Consider the following 15,146-nt stretch of genomic DNA (forward strand, 5'->3'; position numbering starts at 1 on the left):
CAGTTAGCCGTTGTTTATACTCAGCCCTTCACTGATGCGGTCTCTGAATGCTTCTAAGTACATCGGGTTCCCAACGGCTCTGTCCCGGAACTCGGCAGCCCCACGTCCTAGGGAGACCCACGCGGCCGCCTCTGTGCTTTTCGCTACATTCTTCCCACTGGAAACTCCAGGTCTGGAGCCCAGGGTCTCCTTCGCGCCTCCCCCTACAACCACAAGGAAACACTCGTTACCCCCTTAGAGTTGAAAAGGTGATCCAACGCAATGGTTTTTAAGACACCTAAGACTTTCTTCAAATGAAGTCTTACTCAAAATCCCAACACAAAATGGATAAAAGGAGAAAAAAGAGATGACAATGCAGGTCCCCGCCTACATGGCTGCCTCTTGCCTCCCAAGGGAGTCCCCGGGCCCTTCCACAGAACCCCGGACCCCAAGGAACCCAGTTGGCAAAGTTTTGGTCAGGCTCAGGGATAATGCCTGGCTCAGGGTTACCCAGGAAGGTTAGTGCACAGGTGAGGCCCCTTCACCAGGAGGGCTGCTGAAAGCCCAGACGGGAGGCAGACAGCCCTTGCCCTGGGCCAGAGTCTTGTTGTATTTGCCTGAATCTAGTAACTTTTGGTTGACTTGTTGGTTAGTAGTTATTTGGTTGGTTGGTTGGTTGGTTGGTTTGTGGGATTGGATGATTTATTAGTTGCTCATTGAATGGTTGAGTAGTTGGTTGGCTAGTTGGCTCGTTCGCTGATCAGTTGGCTAGTTTGTTGATTACTTGATTGGTTAGTCAGTTGGTTGATGGTTGGTTCCATTATTTGGGTTGAGTGGTTAGTTAGCTAGTTAGATGGCCAGTTCATTGATAAGATGATTGATTAGTTGGTGGGTTGGTTCACTGGTTGAACAAATGAGGGTTTCACGTGGTAGTGCTTCGGAGAAGGCTCTGAGACGTGAAGTGGACATTTGAGGGCAGAGGCACCAAGCAGATGGCCTGCGACATGGAGGGGGGAGTGATATGTACTCGGAGTGAAGGCTGGAAAAGTAGCAAAGAGACATCAACAGATGCCTGTTTGCCTTTTTGGCTTGGGAGGTGAGCAGATGAGCCAACGAATGCACATTCCATAAAAGCTGTAAAGCCCATTACGTGCGTCAGGGGTCCTCTCCCACCCCCACCCCCTCCCCGGGCTCCCAGCGCCTCCTGGTTTCCGCCATCCCTTCCCCTGAACAACCTGCTCTTGAATCCTTTTTTCCCCCTGGCTGTCAGTGACGGATCACAGCTCAGTGTGTTTGAATATATACCTTTGAGAGATGGAGCGTGAAGGCGAGTATTTCAGCCATCCTGACACATAGCAGATGGGACTGGGGTTTAAAGGAAAGATTCTTCTAGAACCCAGTAGTCACATCCTAGGTCAGAGTAAATGCTGCTCACGACAATAATGGTAGCACTCACGTAACCCTCAGAGTAAATTTCTGTACGAAGCATTGGTATCGTCTCCATTTCAAAGATGGAATCTGAGCCTCAGAGCGGGCAGTGACCGAGTCCTGACTAGTGGAGAGTGGGGCGCCCAGACTCGACCCCTGTCTCCCAAACCTCATACTCTGTCACAACCCCAAGATCACTCCGTGAAACCACACTGTTCTCCAACCTCGCAGCCCCTTTTTCCTCCCCTTGGGCTCCTGGATACCAGTCCTGGTGCTGTGGGGAGCCCCGAGCATCACCCACCCCTAAGCCAGGGCCACGGCGGGCTGCACGTGCCACGTGGCGACTACCACCTGCAAAAGCCCCGCCCAATGAGCTCTGAACTCGGTTCTGAAGCTGCCGTCAATTAATAGGAAAACTCCCAGCTGCGGCCACTTCATGCATTTATTTGCAAGATTAATGGTAGATACAAAATTGCTGCTTCACCTTGGAACTGTTGCAAATCTGGAGAACACCTGTGCGACAGCCTCATGCATATTCCTCAAGGCCACTCCTGCCTGTTGCCACACCCTTTGTTATCAGAAGGTCGTGCTTTTCTGTCCACGCTTTGCAAGGCTGAGGGGAACATGCCAGGGAATGGGCCCCATTGGTAATTAAGAGAATTTCAGGCTCCCTCCTCCCTTTTCCATTTGCCCTTCCCAGGGATGTGGGAAGAGAAGCTGCTTCAGGGGGCCCACAAATGGCTCCCCCTTCACGTATTCCTTCTTCAGAGGCCAGCTTGAAAAGTTTAATAAAGTAAGAATTAACTCACCCACATTGTGGGCTCGCTGTGAGCCAAGCACTTCATCTTGGCAGCAGCCCTGTGAGCTTGGAACAGTTACGGTGCCCATTTTGCAGATGAGAAAACCAAGGCACAAGATCACAGCAATTTAGTGGCGGAGGCTGGACTTGAACCAGAACCTCCTGACTCCAGAGCCAGAGCTCTTAGCACAGTCCCTGTAATATGGGCTCCACGAATCTGACTCATCCGTCTAAGGGGTGTTACAAGGTGGTCCCTGTTCAAGACTAAATGAGGGGAGTAGGTCCTGGGAGTCTCCAGGGCTGGACCCTTTGAAACATCGCCTGCCTTTGGGGCTTCCCCACTTCCCTTCAGATCTGCAGCCCGGCTGCCTGGTGGTCAAGGGCTCAAGGTCTAGGTCAGACAGGAGGTTCCACCCTCGGACCCTCCACTTTCCAGCACTGTGGCCTTAGACATTCTCTGAGCTTCATATTCTCCTCTACAAAGAGGGTTGCTTAATAAGGTGTTTTTTTGTTTTGCTAAGTAATGAGTGCTCATGATGAAACAAAAGCTCCAAATGTACAAAAGAGGAAAGTCTTTCTTCCACCCCTGTCTCCACCATCTCCACGTTCTCCCCACACCAGATGCAACCACTAATACGAGCTTCTTATGCATCCTCTGAAGCAGCTCCGTCCAAGAACTTCCCAGTGATGGAGATGCCCCACACCTGTGTTCTCCGAACCATGGGCTATTGAGCGCTTGAACTGGGGTTAATGGGATGAGGAACTAAGTTCTGAATTTTATTGGATTTTAATTCACTTAAATTAGCTGCATGTGGTGGCTGGTGGCTGCCGTATTGGACGGCACGAGTCTGGAGACCCTGATGATAACTAACATCTACCGAGCGGTGACCGCTTGGCAGGCCCTGTTCTAAGCACTTCCCATGTATTAACTCCTAATTCTCATAAGCACCCCATGAGTAGGTGCTAGATCCCCGGTGCTCCCTCTGGAGAAGCTGAGGGGCAGCAAGGTTACATTCTAACAAGTTCAATCCACCAGGACGTCGGGGAGCTGTGCTGAGCCCAGGCTGTCTGACTCCAGGGCCTGGGATTCAGCTACCTAAGCAGGGGTCATAAGCAGCTTAAATGAGAATGTGTGTAATGAGCTTGGCCCCGTGCCTGGCACAGAACATGTGCTCGGTAACTTACCCCTGTAATCAGGTCCATCGCCTCCCTGCTCTGTTTAGGCCCTACTCATTCCCACCCCTGGGCCCTTGCTTATGCTGTGCTCCCAAATCCTCCCGACTTGTCAGGCGCCAGGATGGGCTAGAGGGGTCCAGAGGCCCGAGGTGGCCTGGGAAAGGGCAGAAAAAGTAGGAGGCATGGGGGAAGCGGTATAGAGCTCAGAGGACTGTGTAACAGAAGCCGTGGCCTTCTGGAGAGGGATGTAGCCAAGTCACAAGCCAGCAGGAGGATGACAAGACAGGCATCAGTAGGACGCAAGCTGCCTAGTGGGGCAGCGGAAAAGGAGGTTAGTGGGAGGGGCTGGGGCAAGACCTAGGAGCTTTGACTACCAGATATTAATTTAGATCAGATTGAATGAGGGGTAAGGGGCTGGCGTTGATGTATTCATGCATTTAGCAAGCATTTATTAAGCACCTACTTAATTGATCATTGATCACTGGGGGCCACGTTAGTGGTTTTCCCGTCACGTTTCTGTGCTAAAGACAAACTGGACTTGCCGGTGTACGTCCTCAGTGGCCCCTTTTCTGAGCAGGAGAATGTGTAGAGGCAGAAACAAGCTTCTTTCCCTTCATCCTGTTGACAGGTACTTTCTTTGGACATGAATCCACTCAGCATGCCATGAGAAATGTACTAGAGTATCATGATCCTGTATTACAAGACGGCAAAGCAGAGACCGGGGGAGTTGAGATGCTTTGCGCAAGGTCACTTGCCCCGTTGGTGGATGGGCTGGAGGAGCGTGCAGGCTCCAGTCTGGATTTTTTTCTCCTCGGTCTAACTTTCCTTGCAGGGCACCGAGGTCTGTAGACTCCATCTGCCAGGGCGGGCCTTGCCAGCAGTGGCATCCGACATCCCTGGCACTGGTTCAAAGGACTGCCTTCCCGCTGCGGACGGAAGGAATCCTTTTGCTTAGCGCCCCGTCTGCCATTTTCCACCTGGGTAGGTTTTAATCTTGCAGACAACAGATACCTACGCAGCCCATCACCCCGGAGGAAGCAGAATTTCAAAGCGCCCCAGAAGAAGGGGCTCCAGATCGTGCCCTGTGTCTGGGAGAAAGGGGCAGCTGTCAGGCTCCGGATCTAAGTGATGCGAAAAAGCATCCCACACAGAGCCTTGGGGAGAAGAAAGCAGCGGAGAGGATGATTCTTGGATCAGGTGTGGGTGTCCACTGGCAGAGGAGAGTGGGTCATCTCTAGGTACCTGAGGACCCCCGCCGCTTGCTTCCTTCCGGGTCTGGGCTAGTTGGCCCTGTAACCGTGCCCAGTCCTTCCCTGGCTCAGCTCTGAATCTCAGGGTCCTGACACCGCAGGCTGCATTTCCCAGGCTCCTGGGTCATCCAGACTCTGTCTGGACTCCACTAATGAGGAGCTCGGGCAGGAGACTGGAGGCTGGGGGACGAAGGAGGAGCCACGACCTTTCTCCCCTTCCTTCTCCGATTTGGGCGTGTGTCTGACAGTGTTGGGCTCCTTGGAGGCATCGGTTTCCCCTGAAAAGGGCACCGTTATTCCAGCTTCTGCCGGGGCCCCAGTCACACCACCCCCTCCCTGTGCTCCTGCAGCTCCTGACCAGGGGGGTAACAGCCTCCTCCTCGTGCTCATCTCTGGGGTATCTGCCATCTGCGTTTGGGTTACCCTCAAAGCAGATCCCAAGACAAAGACTTGGGTACGTGCGGTTTACTTGGGAGGCAACCGCAGCAGAACAAGGGAGGGAGTGGGGAGGTGAGATGGGGAAGGAATAAAAGCTAATAAAGAGTATGTGGATTAGCTGGTGACCTTGATGGGCTACTGGGCTCGGTTCCGCTGGGGCCCTTCTAAGAATCACTGGGAAACATACCTTAGAATCAGCCTGCTGGAGGGATGAGAGCTGTGTCATTTATCTATGAAATTCCATCTCTACTGCTTGAAGATTGCCCCTGGGGTGTTATGTCTGTCACATCTCCAGACTGCACTGCAAGCTCCCAGGTCCAGGAAGAAGATCTCATGCAGAGAAGCAGAGCTACATGGGTGGAGTTGAAAAGATACTGCACAAAAGAAGATATACAGGGAGTTTCCTGGTGGCCTAGTGGTTAGGATTCCAGACTTTCACTGCCGTGGCCCAGGTTCAATACCTGGTCGGGGAACTGAGATCCTTCAAGCCATGCAGCACAGCCAAAAAAAAAAAAAAAAAAAAAAAAAAAGCAAATGACCACTAAGTGCATGTAAAGTGGTTCCCCAGCACTAGTCACACAAAAATAAAACCACAAGGAGATGATACTATGTCCCCATCAGAATGGCTGAAATTGACAAGACTGGTAATACCAAGTATCGGTGACGATGTGGAACAACCGAAACTCATGGGCTCCTGGTGGGAGCTGTAGAATGGCACAGCAACTTTGGAAACTCGTCTGGCTGTTTCCTTTAAAACTAAACAAGCACTTTGCTGAGGCACAGCCGTCTCTCTCAGGTATACGCCCAAGAGAAAGAAAAACACACGTGCATACAAAGACTGGTACACAGGTGTTTATACCAGCTTTATTTATAATAGAGCCTGGAGAATTCCAGACAGCCATCAATAAGAGAATGTATAGAGAAATAGTGGTATATTCATATAGTGGGATGCTACTCAATAACAAAAATGAACAAATGACTGAGACACGCAATGGCATGGATGAATCGCAAAAAAACGCTAGTGAAAGAAGTTAGACACCAGCTATATGATTCCATTTGTATGAAACTCTAGAGAAGACAAAACTAATCTGATAAAGATCAGGATAGGCATTGTCTGGGAGCAGAGGTGTATTGGCTGGAAAGGAGAATGAGGGAAACTTCGAGAAGAATAGGAATGTTTCATATCTCGATCTGGGTGGGTAGTTACACCATGTTCACAAAGGTGAAAATTCGTAGAGCTCAGCACTTAAGATCTTGTGCCTTTTACATAAATTACCACTTCCTTTTTAAAATACAAACATAACAAATGAAGGAAGAGCTCCATTCTTAAAAGGCCTCCTTTAAATGCTCACCTGATCACTGAGGATGACTGTGCAGTTGGCATCTCCAGCTTCATTAGAGGAAGGCAAGGGAGGGTCCGGTCCAGGCTGAGCCTGTGGAGCTACCAGTGCAGAACAAACGCTCACTCCCGTCAGTGAGTTATGATTACGAATGTTCCTCCTGGGCTCCGAGTGTTTTATTGGCTCATCCATCAGTCTGTCAGGGCAGCCGTCAAGGCGAGAGTAGCAGAAAACTAACACTTCCCAACCAAACAGCCTGGATAATTCAACACCCGCCTCAGCCTCTGGACTCTGGGAGCGTGAAGCTAATTTTTTATTTATTTCTCAGGTTCTGCGGTTTATTTCCGTGCCCCTGGAGGCTCAGACTGGGCACGGGTCTTCCATGGACCAAAACAGGACAGGCCAAAGCCATAGAGGCTGGGGTATCCCACCCTGATGTCTGGGGCACGACAGGGGACCCAAACAAGGGGCATTGCCTAATGGGGGCCTCTGAACAGGGGGGGAAAGGAGCAGACACTGGAGTCTCAAGACATGTGTTTAAGACCTGATCAGCCACTTCTCAGCTGTGTGATCCTGAGCAAGTCATTTACTTCTCTGAGCCTCAGTTTCCCCAACTATGAGATGTGCTTGGTGACAGGACACTTACATAGTACTTACTGTGTGACAGATTTGGTTCTAATCACTTTTTTCTTTTTTTTTAATTGAAGTGTAGTTAATTTACAATATTGTGTTAGTTTCAGGTGTACAGCTGAGTGATTCAGGTGTAGATAGATATTCTTTTTCAGATTCTTTTCCCTTATAGCTTATTACAAAATATGGAGTGTAGTTCTCTATTGCTATACAGTAGGTCCTTGTTGGTTGTCTGTTTTATATATAGTAGTGTGTATCTGTTAACCCCATACTCCTAATTTATCCCTCCTCCCCTTCCTCTTTTGGTAGCCATAAGTTTGTTTTCTACGGCTGTGAGTCTGTTTCAGTTTTGGAAATAAGTTCATTTGTATCACTTTTCTTAGATTCCACATATAACTGATATCATAGGATATTTGTCTTTGTCTTAGTATTGTAATCTCTAGGTCCATCCATGTTGCTGCAAAGGGCATTACTCATTCCTTTTTATGACTAATATTCCATTGTATATGTACATATACCGCATCTTCCTGATCCATTCGTCTGTTGATGGACACTTAGGTTGCTTCCATGTCGTGGCTGTTGTAAATAGAGCTGCTGTTGAGGTGCATGTATCTTTTGGGATTAGGGTTTTCATCTTTTCCAGATATGTGCCCAGGAGTGGGATTGCTGGGTCATATGGCAACTCTAGTTTTAGTTTTTTATGGAATCTCCATACTGTTCTCCATAGTGGCTGCACCAATTTACATTCCCATCAACAGTGCAAGAGAGGGTTCCCTTTTTGCCACACCCTTTCCAGCATTTATTATTTGTAGACTTTTTGATGATGGCCATTCTGGCTGGTGTGAGGTGGTACCTAATTGTGGCTTTGATTTGCATTTCTCCAATAATTAGCAACGTTGAGCATCTTTTCATGTGCCTATTGGCCATCTGTATATCTTCTTTGGAGACATGTCTATTTAGGTCTTCCCGTTTTTTTTTTTTTTTTTTGCTGTACGCGGACCACTCACTGTTGTGGCCTCTCCTGTTGCAGAGCATAGGCTCCAGACGCACAGGCTCAGCGGCCATGGCTCACGGGCCCAGCCGCTCTGCGGCATGTGGGATCTTCCCGGACCGGGGCACGAACCCGTGTCCCCTGCATCGACAGGCGGACTCTCAACCACTGTGCCACCAGGGAAGCCCCAGGTCTTCTCATTTCTTGGTTGGGTTTTATATATATATATATATATATATGTATTGAGCTCCATTCTAATCACATATGCATTAACTCATTTAATACCCAAATGACCCTACATGGTACTTACAACATCATTCCCACTGGACAGATGAAAGAACTGAGATCCAGGAGCTCACCCCAAGGAATCAAAGCACCTATCTCATAGGGTGAGAATTAAAGGAGATTGAGCTTACAGATCTCCTGACCTTACGCCTGGCACACAGTAGGTGCTCAGTAAAGCATAGCCGCTGCTATTGTTATTGTTAAAATGTCTTTTAAGGTCATTATCTCACTTGAGTATAACAACCAACACGTGAGGTTGATGGGCTTGTGTAACTATAGATGCGGAAACAGGCGGAGAGTGAGGCAAATGGTTTGCCCAAGCCTGTACACATTTGTACTAAGGACACTGCTCTGTCCTCAGATCCACGCAGGCTCCCCTAACGGAGCTCTTGAGAGTGAGTCCCAAGGTCTATAGGCCAAACAGACTCCAAAACACAGACCTTGCTTCCAAAAGAAAGACCTGGATTCAGATCCTGAGTCTGCTGCTCCCCGGTTGTGTGAGTAGAGCAGGGTCCTTCACTTCAGCTTCCTTGGCTGTGAAATAGGATGAAACAGCCAGTTACACGGGAATCAAGAGCAGACTTGGGTATGAGTAACCGGGGTTTGGTCCCCAGCCCTGCCACTTGCCGGCCGCAGAACCTTGGACAAGTGGTTTTCTCTGAGCCAGTTTCCTCATCGATAAAATGGGAAATCGTCATCCCAACCTTGTAGGCTCGTGCTGAGGGTTCCAAAAGTTAATGTTGGAAAACCCCTTAGCCCAGGTGCATGAAAAAGTGGATGCTGTTAGTATTAGGCATCGAAGTTTCCGTTGGCTACCGTCGTTTTTGCAAAGGATCTTGGAAGATGAGAAGCTGGCCTGAGAAATAGGAAGATCTGATCTGCATGGTCACCTCTTCCCCAACCTAGGGAAGGTTTGTGACGGCCAGGAAGGGGAGAGCTGCCACCACAAACCCTCTGGGCTCTGTGAAGGAGGAAAGAAGTGGGAGATTGCTTGATTTATACAACAGAGCAAGGGTTTGAGGGACGCTCACTGCAGTTCTGGCGATGTGTCACACAGTGAATAAGGTACTGGCTGGGACCAGGGCACTTGTAGGATTTCTGAGTCAGAAGCCATTCTGATAGGGGCCAAACATCCTTGTGGCTGCAGCCCCCTGAGTCCCCAAGGCTGGTCTTTCCCACCTGCATCCATCAGCTATTTATTGAACATTGGCGTGAGCCTGACCCAGTGGTGGACAAATCAGGCAAGGATGTTCTCAGCCACCAGGGAGCTCAGGCAAGGCCTCCCTTTGTTCTCAGAAGCTAGTCACATCGGGGAAATTGAGGCAGCTTGGTGACTATAAGGCTTCCCCCTCAGGACAAGGTAGAGAAGGCTAAGACTCCCAATGACCTGTTCCTGGGACAAAGGGGTCCAGGATGACCAAACTCTCCTGTCTCAGGAAACACCAGATAATTCCTTATTACTGGCTTGTCTCCATAGCAGAAATTCTCTTGAGGAGTAAAAGGGAGGAAAGCACTAGAGCAGTGGTTCTCAAACTTGAATAAGCATCAGAATCACCTGGAGGGCTTCTTAAAACACAACTCGCTGGTCCCATCTCAGAGTTTCTGATGCATTAAGTGTGGGAAAGGGTTTGAAAATATGAATTTCTAACAAGTTCCAGCTGACGTTGATGCTGCTGGTCTGGGGAACAGACTTTGAGAACAGCAAATCCAGAGGGAAGGCGAGAAAAATGGAGTTAAAAATCACAGCCCTGCCACTTCCTTGCTCTGTGACCTTGGGCAAGCTACTTGGCCTCTCTGAGACCCGTATTTTTCATCTTAAAATGGGGAAAATAATGTCCGCTTCAGAGCACCAAGGGAGCAAATCTTCCAAGTTGTTTTCTCTCTAGTTCCCACCTGACTAAGGGACAGATTGCTTCGCAGAGCTTCTCAGTCAGGGGACCATTCCATTAACAATCCTCAGCTGGCAAAATGTCATTGTCCACGTTGTCCTGGGCAGGGAGGGCCCCAGGTAAATGATACCTGCATTTCATAAGCTGCAGGTAAATGATATTCTGTTGCAACACCATCTTCTTCTATTGCAATGACAAATCTGGGCTCTGGGCCTCGGTTTCCTTTTTGTACAAAAGAGGACGGTTAGAGTAACTGATCTCTAAGAAGCTTCCAGCTCTGAAGTTGTGTAATTCTGTGTACAACCGTCTGAAGTCGGAAACAGGGATCCAAACAGGACCAAGAAAGGCGAGGTTTTGAACAAGTTATAGGGACTGAGCTAAGCGGGTGGATCCTCTTCAGCACCACAGACAGCGCCAAACCAATGGGCTTATATGGGCAAATTGCTTGCATCTGTGTGAAGGTCCAGGTACACTTAAGAGTAACGTTCACATTGTAGTCTAAATCAGCGTTTCTCAACCTCAGCACTGTTGCCATTTTGGGCCAGATAATTGTTGTAGAGGGCTGTCCTGTACATCGTAGGATGTTTAGAAGCATCCCTGGGCTCTACCTGCCTCAAGCTACTCCCAAGTCATGACAATCCAGAATATCTCCAGACATTGCCAGATAACTCCACTTGAGAACCACTGACCTAACTGAATAGCACTCCCTGGAGTTGCGCACGTATGAGGTCACCTTCATAGTCCCTGTCCTGAAACTATCCTTCTAGACTTGAAGAGCCCAGGGGCAGGCCTCTATTCTTCTCTCTTCTGGTAGGCAGTAGTGAACAGGTTAAAGAACAGGTAAACAAATAAAATAAATTAAAGACTGCTATAAGTGCTATGAAAAAACACAGGGGATATGATCTAAAGATAGTGGGAGAACATGTGCATTGGACAAGGGAGCCCTTGTGCGCTGCCAGTGGGGATGTAAACTGGTGAAGCCACTATGGAAGGTGGAGGGTCCTCAGAAAGTTAAAACTAGAACCACCCACATGGCCCAGCCATTCCGCTTCTCGGTATTTATCCAAAGAAAATAAAAACACTAACTCAAAAAGGTATATGCATGTCCCTGTTCCTTGTAGCATTACTTACAAGAGCCAAGATACGGAAACAGCCTAAGTGTCCATCAGTGGGTGAATGGGTAAAGAAATGTACATACATGCATGGAATATTATATATATAATTATATATTATTCCTTCATCCATAAAAAAGAAGGAAATCTTGCCATTTGCCACAATGTGGATGGATCTTAAGGGCATTATGCTAAGTGAACTAAGTCTGACAGAGGAAGACAAATACCATCATTGGTACAGAGAACAGATTGGTGGGTGCCACAGTCAGGGGATGGTGGGTAGGAGAAATGAGTGAAGGGGTTAAAAAAGCACAGACTTCCAGTTATAAAATAAGTAAGTCCTGGGGATGTAATGTACAGCATGGTGACTATAGTTTACAACATTGTATTGCATATTTGGAAGCTGTTGAGAGTAGATCTTTAAGGTTCTCATCACAAGAAAAAGAAGACAACAGGAGAACATGTGTCATCTTAAATAAGGTGGTTGTGTAGGGCTCCTCTGAGGAGGTAACAATTGAACTGACATCTGAAGGATTAAAAAAAACTACTTATAGAACAAAGTGGGGAAGTGCATTCCAGGCAGAGCAAACAGAAGGTCCAAAAGCTCTGATGTTGGAAAGAGCCTATTATGTTGGAAGAATCACAAAGAGGCCAGTGGGGCTGGAGCAGAGAGAGGGGGGAGAATAGCAGATGAGGCATGAGCAGGAGACAGGGGTCTGGTCGTTCAAGGTCTTGGCAAGCAGGTTGTATCTCAAACAATCCCAGCAGAAAACTGAAGGTGCTAGTGAGAGGCTCCCATCCTGTGTCCTCAAAACTGACGGGTATCAGCCTCAGGCTTTCTGCCCTGTGGACAGCTGCAAAAGTTGCAGCTTATCCCACATATGCAGCTGAAAATGAGTATCTGTCCGGCTGCCCTCAAGACTTTCATTTGCCCTCCTCTTTTCAGAAAACTAACAGATTTTCTGCAACCTATGAAAGATGCCCATATTTCTAACCCAAGGTCAAGATCAAGGAGCTGCAGCACATTTTACAGTATCCAGGGAACAAGTTTTGCTCTCCCTTAAGCACGTGTCACGCCCTAGATCCTTTGGTGTTAACTTAGCTTTGGAGAGCATCTTGTGACGTCGTAAGACGGCAGGGTGTGGGGGAGGAGAGAGAAAAATAGCAATTCCCTGAGGATTTATGACCACGTAGTTTAGTTTTTCTGCCTGAATTGTTGTCTCTTTCCCCAAGCGTCCCTCAAAAGTCAATGACTTCGGTGCTTGACTGTGGTAGAAACTGCCATGGTTCTACTCTCCCAAGGGGAAGCTCAGGGCACCTCCAACTTTCCTGTTTAGTGAGTAGAGCACTGGGGGACAGTGAGGTCTTGTGAGGAGTTCCCAAAGCCCCCATATGAAACAACAGTGCTAGCCACCTGCTCTCTCCTAAATGCACAACTTTATTCATCACTGCCTGAGAAACATGTATCTATAGGGGAAAGCCAAAAGCGTGATTCCCAGAGAATTTCAAGGAAGAAATGGGCACAGCTTCAGACCTTGACGGGGCAGCGGAAATTAAATTCCAGGAAAAGGAATGATGCTGGTAGCGCCTATGCATTAGAGCTCTGTGGTCAGACAAACCCGGGTTCAAATCCAGCCTCCTCCAGCTTGTTAGGTGTGAGACCCCAGGCAGTTGATTTTACAGATCACCTGCGCCGTGGTGGTGAGTGGCCTCCCAGATCAGTATGTACAGAGGAGGTGGGACTGGCTCTGGGAAGTTCCTGCCTTTCCCTAACTGTGTGAGGTCCCTGCACTGGAGTACTCCACTTTCCTGAGCCTCCATTTCCTTGACTGTAAAATGGGGTTGATAACGCCCACCTTAGCATTGTCATCATCATCGGGACCCTTCAGGATCATGCAACACAAAGCATCCATTTTCCACATGCATTCGTTTGACTCATGTTTATTGAGCACCTACTATGTGCCAGGCGCTGAGGATATATGCATGAATAAGATGGACTTGATCCTTGACCTTGCAAAGTTAAAGTTGGAAAGAGGGGACAGAGCACTGAACCAGTGATTCAGTGTGTGTGACATGATGAGAGACGCTGGGACATCAGGGAAAGTTTCTGGTGCATTGATTTCAGCCAGGTGAACGGGTGGACAGTGTTCCTGGCAAAGGGAACAGCAGGTGCAAAGAGCCTGGAGGTGGCAATGGGCAGAGCTTAGTCAAAGTGAAGACATTCTGTTTGCCTGAATCTTAAAATGTAAGGCGCTGGGGCAAAGGTGGAGAGAGGGTGAGAATTGAGCTTGGAGAGTGCAGGAGGGGCTGGATCACCAATGGCCTCATAGACCTTTATCAGAAGTTTGGGCTTTATCCAGAGCAGTGGGGAGCCGTGGAAGGGTATAGACAGAGGGATAAATGTGCACCTCAGGAAGATCACCCTGGCTGCAAGGTGCAGCACGGATTGCCGGCGGCAACAGTGCAGACAGCACGACCAGTTAGAGGTGATGAGCTTAGAGTGGCGAAGGGCTGGAAGGATGTGGCAAGGTGGCCAGAGGATCCCGCCCTTCCATAGCCAGTCCAGGGAGAGTCAGTTAAATCCATGGTCATAATCGGTTGTATAAACTAAAGCACAGGTGGTGGGGAGACTGGTGCTGGAGATGCTGGCCCGTGGACGTTGGTCCGTTTTCTTGTGCCCCCTCCCTACCCAGGGCTCTGCCTGGGGTGACCCATGGGATAGCCTGGCTCAGGTCACCGACCTCCCTTCAGCCACATCATCACCAGGAAATGATCACATCTTCCTGGTTCCCCCAGGCAGCCAACCCAGATGAGGGAGACCTAGAGGTGGCCGCTGGCGGTGCTCCTGAGTTAATGGGGAACGCGCAGGATGAGCCACTGCTCTGTTCTCATCTTGATGGATCTAATTAGACAAGCTGTGAGCGGGCTAAATGACTGGCCTGGCAGATGGAGGCCACAGCCAGACGCCTAGGGACCCAGAGTGGTCTCTGCTGAGAAAATTGTCTTCCTTAAAAGAGATCAGGGTGGGGGCAGGGGGAGTGTGGCTGAGGACACACATAACCTGGAGAAGTCAGATTTCCGTGGCCAGAATCACCAAGTCATGTCCCAGTTTGCCAAGATCTACTGGGCATTTCCAGGGCTCCCACTATGGGCCAGATGCTGTGATGCACACCGAGGACACGGCTGTGAATGAAACTGACTTGTCCCTGCCCTCCCAGAGATTACAGTCTATCAGAGTGACAGTTATTAGCCAAATGATCACATGGGAAAAGAAATAACAATCACAGCCCAGCAGCAAGGAAGAGATCCTAGGGCCACGAGAAAGAGTAATAACTGAGTGTTTGTCCCGAACATATATTAACTCATTTAATCATTATAACAACCCAATGAGAGGTTTTATTATTGTCAGTTCCATTTTTTAGTTTACTTTTTAAATTTTTTTAAAAATTGAAGTATAGTTGATTCACAATGTTGTGTTTCTGGTGTACAGCAAAGTGATTCAGATATATGTGTACTTATTCAGATTCTTTTGCATTATAGGTTATTATAAGGCAATGAATATAGATTCCTGTGCTCTACAGTAGGACCTTGTTGTTTACTGTCAGTTCCATTTTGTGGATGAGGAAACTGAAGCCCAGAGAGAGCAAGTGACTTTCCCGAGGTCACCCAGCAGAGAAGCCTCAGAGCTGGGATTTGAAGCGGGTGCTCCAACTCCAGCACCCAGGTGCCTGGCCAGCAGGCAGAGGCCGTGCAAAGGCCCTGTGGAGGGAAGGAGTGTGAGTGGTGGAGGAACTGCCAGCAGGCTGGGGAGCTGGAGGCAGAGATGGAG

General features: G+C 48.7%; 1 long non-coding RNA gene across 4 annotated transcripts in view; it reads left to right on the forward strand.

Moving 5' to 3' along the window:
* The window catches only part of LOC307196911, a 106,309-nt gene that overhangs the window by 792 nt on the left and 90,371 nt on the right, over positions 1-15,146 (forward strand). The gene's annotated exons all lie outside the window — the stretch shown is intronic.

Source organism: Stenella coeruleoalba (assembly GCF_951394435.1).
Source record: "Stenella coeruleoalba genome assembly, chromosome: 14".
NCBI lineage: Eukaryota > Metazoa > Chordata > Mammalia > Artiodactyla > Delphinidae > Stenella > Stenella coeruleoalba.